Source organism: Panicum virgatum, chromosome 2K (genome assembly GCF_016808335.1).
Source record: "Panicum virgatum strain AP13 chromosome 2K, P.virgatum_v5, whole genome shotgun sequence".
Lineage (NCBI taxonomy): Eukaryota > Viridiplantae > Streptophyta > Magnoliopsida > Poales > Poaceae > Panicum > Panicum virgatum.
In genome coordinates, this window is record NC_053137.1 from 44,150,226 (window position 1) to 44,159,852 (window position 9,627).

The following is a 9,627-nucleotide window of genomic DNA, read 5'->3' on the forward strand; positions in this document are numbered from 1 at the left end:
AGATGCCTTGCATCAATTGGTAGGTAGAACCCAGCTCCATCTGCCTCCCACAACAGTCGCACTCCTGCACGACAGCAAGACAACCACGAAGCAAATCAAGATGATCGCCCGCATGGCCAGCACCAGCCTAGATATCAAGATGAGAGTCATCATGCCGACCCTTCAAGAAGTCGCGACCGCAACCACGGCAACCTCAATGATGCACGAGATATCATCAGTGCCAGGCGTCACGGACGACCTACAGATGAAACCGATCAGTTTCCAGCCTTCAGTCAGAATATAAACTACACTGAGTACCTGGTCGGCTTCAACCCTGTCAACATGCAAAATTTAAAAAAATACGATGGCAAACAGGATCCCCGCCAATGGCTACGGATCTACTCGACTGCTATCGAAGTGGCGGGAGGGACAAATTCTACTAAGGTCATATACTTCCCAATGGCTCTGGAATCCGCTCCCCTCACATGGCACGAGAGCTTAAGACACGACTCGATTCACTCATGGGAAGATTTGAAAAAGCTCTTCATCGACAACTTTCAAGGCTCCATTCATCGCCCAGCTACCCGCCACGACCTACACCTGTGCAAACAGGAGCGCGGTGAAGCTTTGAGATCGTACATAAAGAGGTTCTTCGATACGCGTGCTACCATCACCAACATAGCAGGCGATGACGTGATCGACTGCTTTCACAACGGCCTTGCTACCCAGCAATTGTACTGTGACTTTGGGAGAAACAGACCTCGCTCGGTTGTAGCACTTCGGGATATGATGTTGGGATGATAACAACCAAAAACGCAACAAAGATCCGCGATCCGATAAAGGTCATCGCAACTTCGATAAGAAGCGGAAGCCGGATGACATAGTGGCGACAATGGACCGGGGTCAACGAGGCAAAAAGGGAAATCAGCAAGACGATTTCCAGAAACTACTCGCCAGACCTTGTCCTCTCCATCCAAAGGGAAAGCACACGACCCTCGAGTGCATAAATCTTCGCAAGTCTCTCCAAGAGCGTCAGTTGGAAGAGGATAAAAAGAAGAAGGACAAGCAAGATGATGAAGACAATGATAAAGATAGAACCATGGGATTCCAGCAACCTGCTAACAGGGTCAACATGATCTATGGAGGAGACTCTTCCTTCAACAGAAGAAATCAGAAACTGGTTTGGCGAGAAATACTAAAGATGAAACCATCCGTTCAGAAACCACTCAGACACAGCAAAATCCCGATTACCTTCTCAAGGGAAGACCAGTGGACTAGCTTCTCTGAGCCAGAAAAATTCCCACTCGTTCTAGACCCAGTGGTGGCAGGTTCCATACTTACTCGAGTACTTATTGATGGGGGTAGCGACTTAAATCTCATCTTCATGAGCACAATTACGAAGATGGGACTCGACAACTCCGACAAATTGAAACCAAGCAAAGCACCTTTCTACAGCATCATGCCAGGAAACACCCCTTTTCCAATTGGCACTGTAGTACTCCCAGTCACTTTCGGCACTCCGAATAACTATAGAACAGAGCTCATCAAATTTGAAGAAGCAGACTTCGAGTCCTCATATCACGCCATACTCGGACGGCCAGCTCTGGCCAAACTCAAGGCAATTCCTCATTACGTCTACCTTCTACTCAAAATGCCGGGAAAGATAGGAGTGCTCACCTTCCGCGGAGATCTTCAGAAGTCCTTTGAATGTGAAAAGAAGCTATCACTTACGCTTCCACAAATCGACTACCTGACACTGCAGGAGAAGTACTCGCAACAGCCCAGCAGTACTCGGCATCAGGAATAGAAATCCCTATAAAGAAGATAAACCGCTCTACTCCAAAATCACCCGAAAATGTGGGAGTCAAGACAATCCAACTACAAGAAGGTGACCCATCAAATACAGCTTTGATCGGGACAGGACTTACTGACAAATAGGAAAGCGCGCTCGTCAACTTCCTTAGAGCTAACCGTGATGTATTCTCTTGGAAACCAGCCGATATGCCCGGTGTCCCTAAGGAGTTGATCGAGCACTCCCTAAATTTCAACCCTACGACTACCCCTAAAAAGCAACGCCTACGACGGTTCTCAGTAGAGAAAAGAGAGGCCATCAAGAAAGAACTCGCCAAATTACTCGCGGCCGGATTCATCAAAGAAGTTTATCACCCCGAGTGGCTGGCGAATCCCGTACTTGTTCTTAAGAAGAGCAACGACGAGTGGAGGATGTGTGTCAATTGCATAGACCTCAACAAACACTGTTCGAAAGATCCTTTCGGGCTTCCTCGCATCGACCAAGTTATCGACTCGACGGCTGGTTGCGTTCTACTATCCTTTCTTGACTGCTACTTGGGCTATCATCAAATAGCCCTCAAGAAAGAAGATCAAATAAAGACGGAATTCATCACTCTGTTCGGTGCTTATGCATACAAGACCATGTCCTTCGGATTAAAGAACGCTGGAGCAACATATCAGCGTGCCATACAACTATGCTTCACCAATCAGCTTCACGGAAACGTACAAGCTTACGTCGATGATGTGGTCGTAAAAACAAAGGAATATGATTCCTTTATTCCTGACCTAGAAGAAATTTCTACAGTCTACGAAGCTTCAGGCGGAAATTAAACCCGACCAAGTGTGTTTTCGGCGTGACATCTGGAAAACTACTTGGCTTCATCGTCAGCCATAGAGGGATCGAAGCGAATCCCGAGAAGATCAACGTAATTATGAACATGGAAGCTCCGGCCTCCATCAAAGATGTTCAGAAGCTTACTGGATGCATGGCCGCCTTAAACAGATTCCTCTCGAGACTCGAGGAAAGAGGACTTCCCTTCTTCAAACTGCTCAAGAAGCAAGATAAGTTCAGATGGTCTCAAGAAGCAGTCAATGCACTCGAAGATCATAAAGCAGCATCTCCAGTCACCTCCTATCCTCGCGGCCCCAATGCCAGGAGAAGAATTGCTCCTTTATATTGCGGCTACCACACACGTCGTCAGCACGACAATTGTGGTAGAACGCAATGAAGAAGGGCACGCCTACGACGTCCAACGTACAGTCCAACTTTATTAGTGAAGTACTCTCTGAGTCAAAGGTGCAATACCCACCGATTCAGAAACTTCTCTATGCAATACGGATCACATCAAGGAAGTTACGACATTAATTTGATGAATACAAGATCTCAATCGTTACAGACTTCCCACTGGGTGACATCTTACACAATCGGGATGCGACTGGTCGCATCTCCAAATGGGCAGTCGAACTAGGAGCACTCGAGCTGAAATTCAAACCAAGAATAGCAATCAAGTCTCAAGCTCCAGTCGACTTCCTGGCTAAATGGAGAGAAAATCAAATACCTACTCCAGCATCCATCTCGGATCACTAGAACATGTACTTCGACGGCTCACGTTAGGTGGAGGAGCAGGCGTGCTCTTCATCTCTCCAAATGGCGAATAACTCAAATACGTTTTCCAAATTCTCTTCGAAGTATCCAATAACGAAGCAGAATATGAAGCCCTCCTATATGGCCTTCGACTGACCATCTCTCTTGGCATCAAGTGACTACTCGTCTATGGAGATTCCCTCCTTGTAGTTCAACAAGTGAACAAGGAGTGGGATATCGACAAAGAAACTTTGAATGCTTACGTCGCAGAAATCAGGAAGCTTGAAAACAAGTTCTCAGGATTGGAGATCCATCATGTCATCCCTGACAACAATGTCACAGCTGACGTCCTGTCAAAACTTGGCTCCGACATGGCAAAAGTACCTCCAGGAATCTTTGTCCATGAGCTACATCACCCATCAATCAACACTTCCATCCCAATGGAAGTCGACCCAGTTCCTCAAGAAACCAGTCGAGAGGTAATGATGATTGAAGTCGACTGGCGCACTACGTTCATCGACTACATCAAGAACCAAGTACTTCCCTCGGGAATCAAAAAGGACGATGCAGAGGCAATACGCATCATGCATCGCAGCAAGAACTACGTCCTCGTTGACGGTAAACTCTACAAACGAGGCGCAGGATCCGGTATCCTTATGAAATGCGTAACAGCAGAAGAAGGAAAAGAGATCCTACAATAAGCCCACGAAGGCACATGCGGAAACCGCGCAGCTTCACGTGCATTGGTCGGTAAAGTCTTCAGATCAGGATTTTACTGGCCGACAGCATTGTCAGACGCAGAACTACTCGTCAAACGGTGTCCAAGATGCCAGTACTTCGCCAAACAAAGTCACTTGCCTGCTCACAACTTAATCACCATACCTCCATCTTGGTGGTCGTTCACCTGCTAGAGCCTTGACATGATAGGACCACTCCCAACAGCGTCAGGAGACTTTACACACATATTGGTGGCAGTCGACAAGTTTACCAAATGGATTGAAGTCAAACCAGTCACAAAAATCTCATCGGATCGTGCAGTCAAGTTCATCAGTGAAATACTCCACAGATTTGTTTTCCCCAACACAATTATAACCGATCCTGGATCAAACTCCACTTCGCAAGAATTCTAGGATTATTGCGAGAACTCCAACATCGACGTCAAATATGTATCAGTCGCGCATCCAAGAGCCAATGGCCAGGTAGAACGCATCAACGGACTGATAATTGACGGCTTAAAGAAAAGGATCTTCGATTCCACGAGCAAGAAGGGAGGCAAATGGCTTGCAGAACTACCAATGGTAATCTGGGGGCTACACACTCAACCTAGAAAGGCTACTGGTCAAACACCCTTCTTCCTGGTATATGGCTCCGAAGCAATACTGCCGACAGACATCATGTGGAAGTCACCTCGTTTAGAGATGTATGATTCAGCAGAAGCCGATGGAAGTCGCCAACTGAAACTAGACTCACTCGACGAGATAAGATGCAATGCATTGCTATGATCCACCCAATACCTTCAAAACATGCGATTGCAACATCCAGACAGGATCTTTCAATGTAAGAGACATGGTCCTCCACAGAATTAAAGATGAAACAGTCCTGCATAAACTCAACTCACGATGGGAAGGACCTTTCATCGTCACTAAAGTCACAGGACCAGGCTTCTACCGACTGATCTACTCAGACGGACTAGAAGTCCCCAACTCATGGAACATCGAGCACCTGCGAAAGTTCTACCCATAAGCTGTCAGAGATCATCTCACCGGATTTGAAATTTCAATAAAGAAACATGGTCCTCCGGAGTTCAAATCAAGTGCACAAGGCAGCTTCAGGAGTCGTTACTCCATCGGCTACCTCGAGTACCAACCTGTCGATGTTTTACCGTCGGGTTCTCCAAGGGGTATCCCGAGGAGAGTGGTTATGAGTAGGGACTCGCCGAGATCAGAACGCGATGGTGCAAGGAACACAAAAATTTAGACAGGTTCGGGCCGCCGGAGCATAATACCCTACGTCCTGTGTGGTGGTTTGTATTCTCTCTGGTATTGTTCGATATTTTGGAGGGGTCCCTGCCCGCCCTTATATAATCCGGGGGAGCAGGGTTACATGGAAAGTCCTAGCCGAGTACGTTTAGAGTCCTACTCCGAGTGGGTCGGGTAGCTTCCATGTACGTAGGCTAGTTTTACCACTATACGAGTAGTTACAATTAGAGGTAGGATGTACCAATGCAGTACTCCCTACTCTAGAATATTCCATGCTCATGAGCAGTCCTGTTGTCCCGGGTCTGACAAGCCCCCGAGCTCTTCGTAGTCGAGTCCCACAGTCGTTGAATACTTCTGAAGATGTCCATCGAGTGCTTTCGAGTGCTTCTGGAATCCATTGCTTGAGCTTGAAGTCCACTGGGCGTCTCGAGTAGTCTTCTGAGTACTTCTCTGGCTATGTTGAGGCTATGAGGTGCTCTAGCCCGGAATTTCATCTTCTGATATGGCGCGCGATGTACTCGCGCTCCATATAGAGTAGCCCCCGAGCCTAAGGTTGAGCTGAAGGGTCAAGCTGAGGATGACTTTCGTCTTTAGGGTGTTTTTGAAAAAAGTTTACCATTTATGACGCATGTCTCGCATCCCCCTGAGCCTTGACTTGAAATCCCTTGATTTAGGGTTAAGGTTCCCAAACCGAGGCATTCTTTGTGACCTTTGATTTTTCTTGTATTTTCGGGAATGCCATTGTTCTGATTATTTAATCGGTGGTGATCCGGCCTGAGTTTTCAGCTGCTCTTGTCTCTGACCACCTCCCCAACCTTCTGTCTTCCCTTGATTTACCAGCCCCCGAGCATATGCGTTGTGACAATCCAGGTTTTAGGGGTTAAAAAAATGATATAATTTTTGTGTTGATTTTAAAAATTTTAAACCATGATTTACAGAGCAAGGGTAATTGTGTTATTTTGGAAAAATGCAAAGCCCTTTTTACAAAAATAGTTTTGCAAAAGGAAAAATTTCAAAATTTATGAGGGGTCAAAATGCATATTTTGTTTTTCACTTTTACCCTCATAAAAAGATGTATTTATGCTTAAGTCTACCCTTGCAATTTTAAAACTTAAGTTGTGTTCTTTTGCAGTTTACAAGAATTGGCGGATTTCAAAATATTTCAAAATCCTTTGATCTAGTGAATTTTTGCACAACATGAAACTTGTAGGTCTTAAAAAACACTCTCTTTTAGAGATATGAAGTTATTTTATGTTCGAAAGTTTATATTATGTTGCGCAACACTACGACTGCAGAGAGGGTCGGGCTTGCTGTAGTCGGGGAGAGTGGCACTGATCTACGAACCAGAATGACCAGCAAACGGTTGCTTGGGAGTGACTCAACAGTGCTCCAAGCGTGTGTGTTAGGTTTACCATTGCAAGGATTGGAAATTCGATTCAAAATCGTCCGTTTCTCGCGGATATTGAGACTGCTTGATACCTTTGCCACATAGAGTAATAAGTGGAACATTTATGATTCATAACATGATTGAATGCAAATATATCTTCTACCATGTTTGTGTAGATAGGTGCTTACCTAGTCTGGTTAATCCAACTAGAATCTGAAAGCTAAAATTTGAAAGTAAGAATATACTCTTTGTTGCTTTTCGGCAAAAGAAACCCAGAGCCTTCACAAAACATGCATGTCTAGCTAAAGGGCTATTATATACCCTTAGTCGGGTAAGCCTTGCTGAGTATTAGTGTACTCAGTCTTGCTTTTGACTTTGTTTTCAGGTAATCTTGGGAATACTTGGTGAGATTAACGTCATGTACAGGCTTCATCATGATATCATACATCGTCACTAGTTATCGTTTTCATTCCGTTATTTATAAACTCTGAAGAACTTATCTACTTTCAAATTTTTGAGGTACCCTGTTTGAACTCTCAAACTCAGTTTGGAATAATATTTACTATTGAAGTTTGAAACGACCCGGGTTTTCGAAAGAAGAACCCGAATCCCTGTATCGTCGTGATAGTCCCTGGATCAGTAGCTATCACATACAGAACTCATTTCAGGCAGTAAATCAGTTCATACTCACTTAAAACAGGTTCAAACATGGATTTAATTATTACAAGATCCGTAGGATCTGCAGTACGAATTTATTACAAGCCCATTGGGTTAAATGGAACAAACAGAAAACAGAAGCGGTAGCTGGTCTTCAGGCCATCCTTCATCTCGAACTTCAACTCGACAGGCAGCACTTGAGCGTAGCACGAGCTTCTAAGTCTTCAATCGTACCATCCGTCGGTGTTGGCGTCGAACTCCTGATCGGATCCTGCATCTTGCCAAACTATCCCCAAGGACGGGATAGGTTCACGTCACCATCCGTATGCAAGCTTTAAGTGGATGCAAAGGTATAAAAAGTAGCCAAGGATAGGCTGAGGTTTCCTATGCAAGCACAAGTATTTATAAATATCTACACATATCCATAATCATGTCTCTCACCCATCCCAGTTCGGTGCAGGAACTCCCTCTCCCTGCACCTCAGCTGACTCCACAGGGGGAAGTGGACTAGAGGCAGGTAGAAAGCTGGGTTTACTACTCTAAATGAAGTAACAGAAGTGTAGGAATGTACATGACCGAGTACGCAGCTATACATATAGTTTTCACCCTGCAGGGGTTGTACACCTGTACCCACTCGCCCCGTTGCCAGCCAGCAGACAACTCCGACTGACTCCGAGGCACCGGTCTACTGATAACGAGACTAACCGCTACGACACCATCCTGTCCCCCCAGGTTGGGATGCATCCTCTCGCAAGAGGTCACCCTGGATTTGTGTGGCCCCACCCCTTGCCATCCGGAGTTTATATAAGGCCCATGCTACTCCCGCATTGGGCCTCCCCCGCACATACCCTACTTCTAACAGGTCTGGTGACGCGCATAGCTAGCTCGGACCGGGTCCACCCACACAATGGATAAGTGGTGTGCACGTTTACAAAGTCCCACAAATCATAGTTACCGCATATGTCCATAAGAGCCGGGGCAAGCACTCCTCACGCGGTCCTCCGCAGTGGTCCGCCAATGGCACCCATAACAGGTATTGCCTCTCCTTGGGCACCCATAACAGGTATTTCCCCTCCTTTTCTTCTCTTGCCGCACCCACCACAGGTGCTCCCCAGAATGTGCCCAATACACATTCCCGGCCAGTAGCTTGCCCCCGCTAAAAGCCCTATCTCTGGCTCCTCACAAAGTAGATCTCATGCATGCCAAGACTATCATATCATGGAAATCCCATACCCATACACTCTCATAGTAGCCAAAGCATCCAAGAATCAATCAAGGTATAGGGATGCAAGGAATACGGTATAAGTAGGCCATGTAGGCTTATCTCTCTCTCTCTCTCTCTCACACACACACAAGTAAAGCGATAGCAATTCTAGCAAGCAATGCCTAATAGGAATTTAAGTCATAGATGGGCGTGAACCTGAGTGCTCCTCGTAGAACTCCTGGGCCTCCTGGTAGTCCTGGTCGTCGGTCTTCTCTTCAGCAGCAGGACCTAATCATAATTACAGATTACTATAGGGGCCAAAGTGCAAAAATGCACAAAACTACTCAAATAAGATCCAACTCATAACAAAACCTACTCTAATGCGTAGATCATGATTTTAGAAGAATTATGAAACTGGTTTCATAATTTTCAGAGCTCCGGTTGATTTATTATGATTTTCTGAAGCTTAAAACAATTTCTGGAATTAAATAAAGGTTTTCGGAAAAACAAAAACACACAGCGCGACATGTGGCAGCACCAGGGAGTGTCACGTGTCCTGCTGACGTCAGCACAGGGTCCGCCAAATGCTGACGTCATCATGGCATGTGATGACGTCAGTGTTGACCTGGTCAACGTTGACCAAGTCAACCGGTCAACGGGTCCACGTGTCAGCGGGGTCAGCGGGGCCCACATGTCGGTGAAACAGTGAGGCTGACAGGCAGGTCCCACGCGTCAGGAAAAACCAGAAAAGAAAAGGTGAAAGGGATGGCTTCTGGGCTCAAAGAGAGATGGGCCGGCTCAGCAGCCCAACATCTCGGCTTGGCTTGGTGGGCTGACGCGGCTCGTGGCTTAGCAGGCCGGCTCGGATAACTGGGCTCGGCTCGGGAACTCAGCTCGGAGGCCAGCTTGCAGGCTGGCACGGATCAGCGATGGCAGGCCGGCTCATGTGGCTTGACTTGGCGGACTGGATTGGGTCGGCTTCTTGGGCCCCGAGGCAGGCGGCGGCCCATTTCTTCTTCCTCTTCTCTTTTCAACTTCTCTTCAC

The 9,627-nt window shown here is 46.5% G+C and overlaps 1 long non-coding RNA gene across 1 annotated transcript; it reads right to left on the bottom strand.

Annotated features, from left to right (window-relative positions):
- Nucleotides 1-7,365: 7,365 nt before the first annotated feature.
- LOC120696058 lies at nt 7,366-9,137 on the bottom strand. The gene is made up of 2 exons (XR_005683998.1): nt 8,799-9,137; nt 7,366-7,664 (listed from the first exon to the last, which is right to left on the bottom strand). It is a non-coding gene; the product is annotated as an uncharacterized LOC120696058 (long non-coding RNA).
- Between the last annotated feature and the right edge of the window lie 490 nt (nt 9,138-9,627).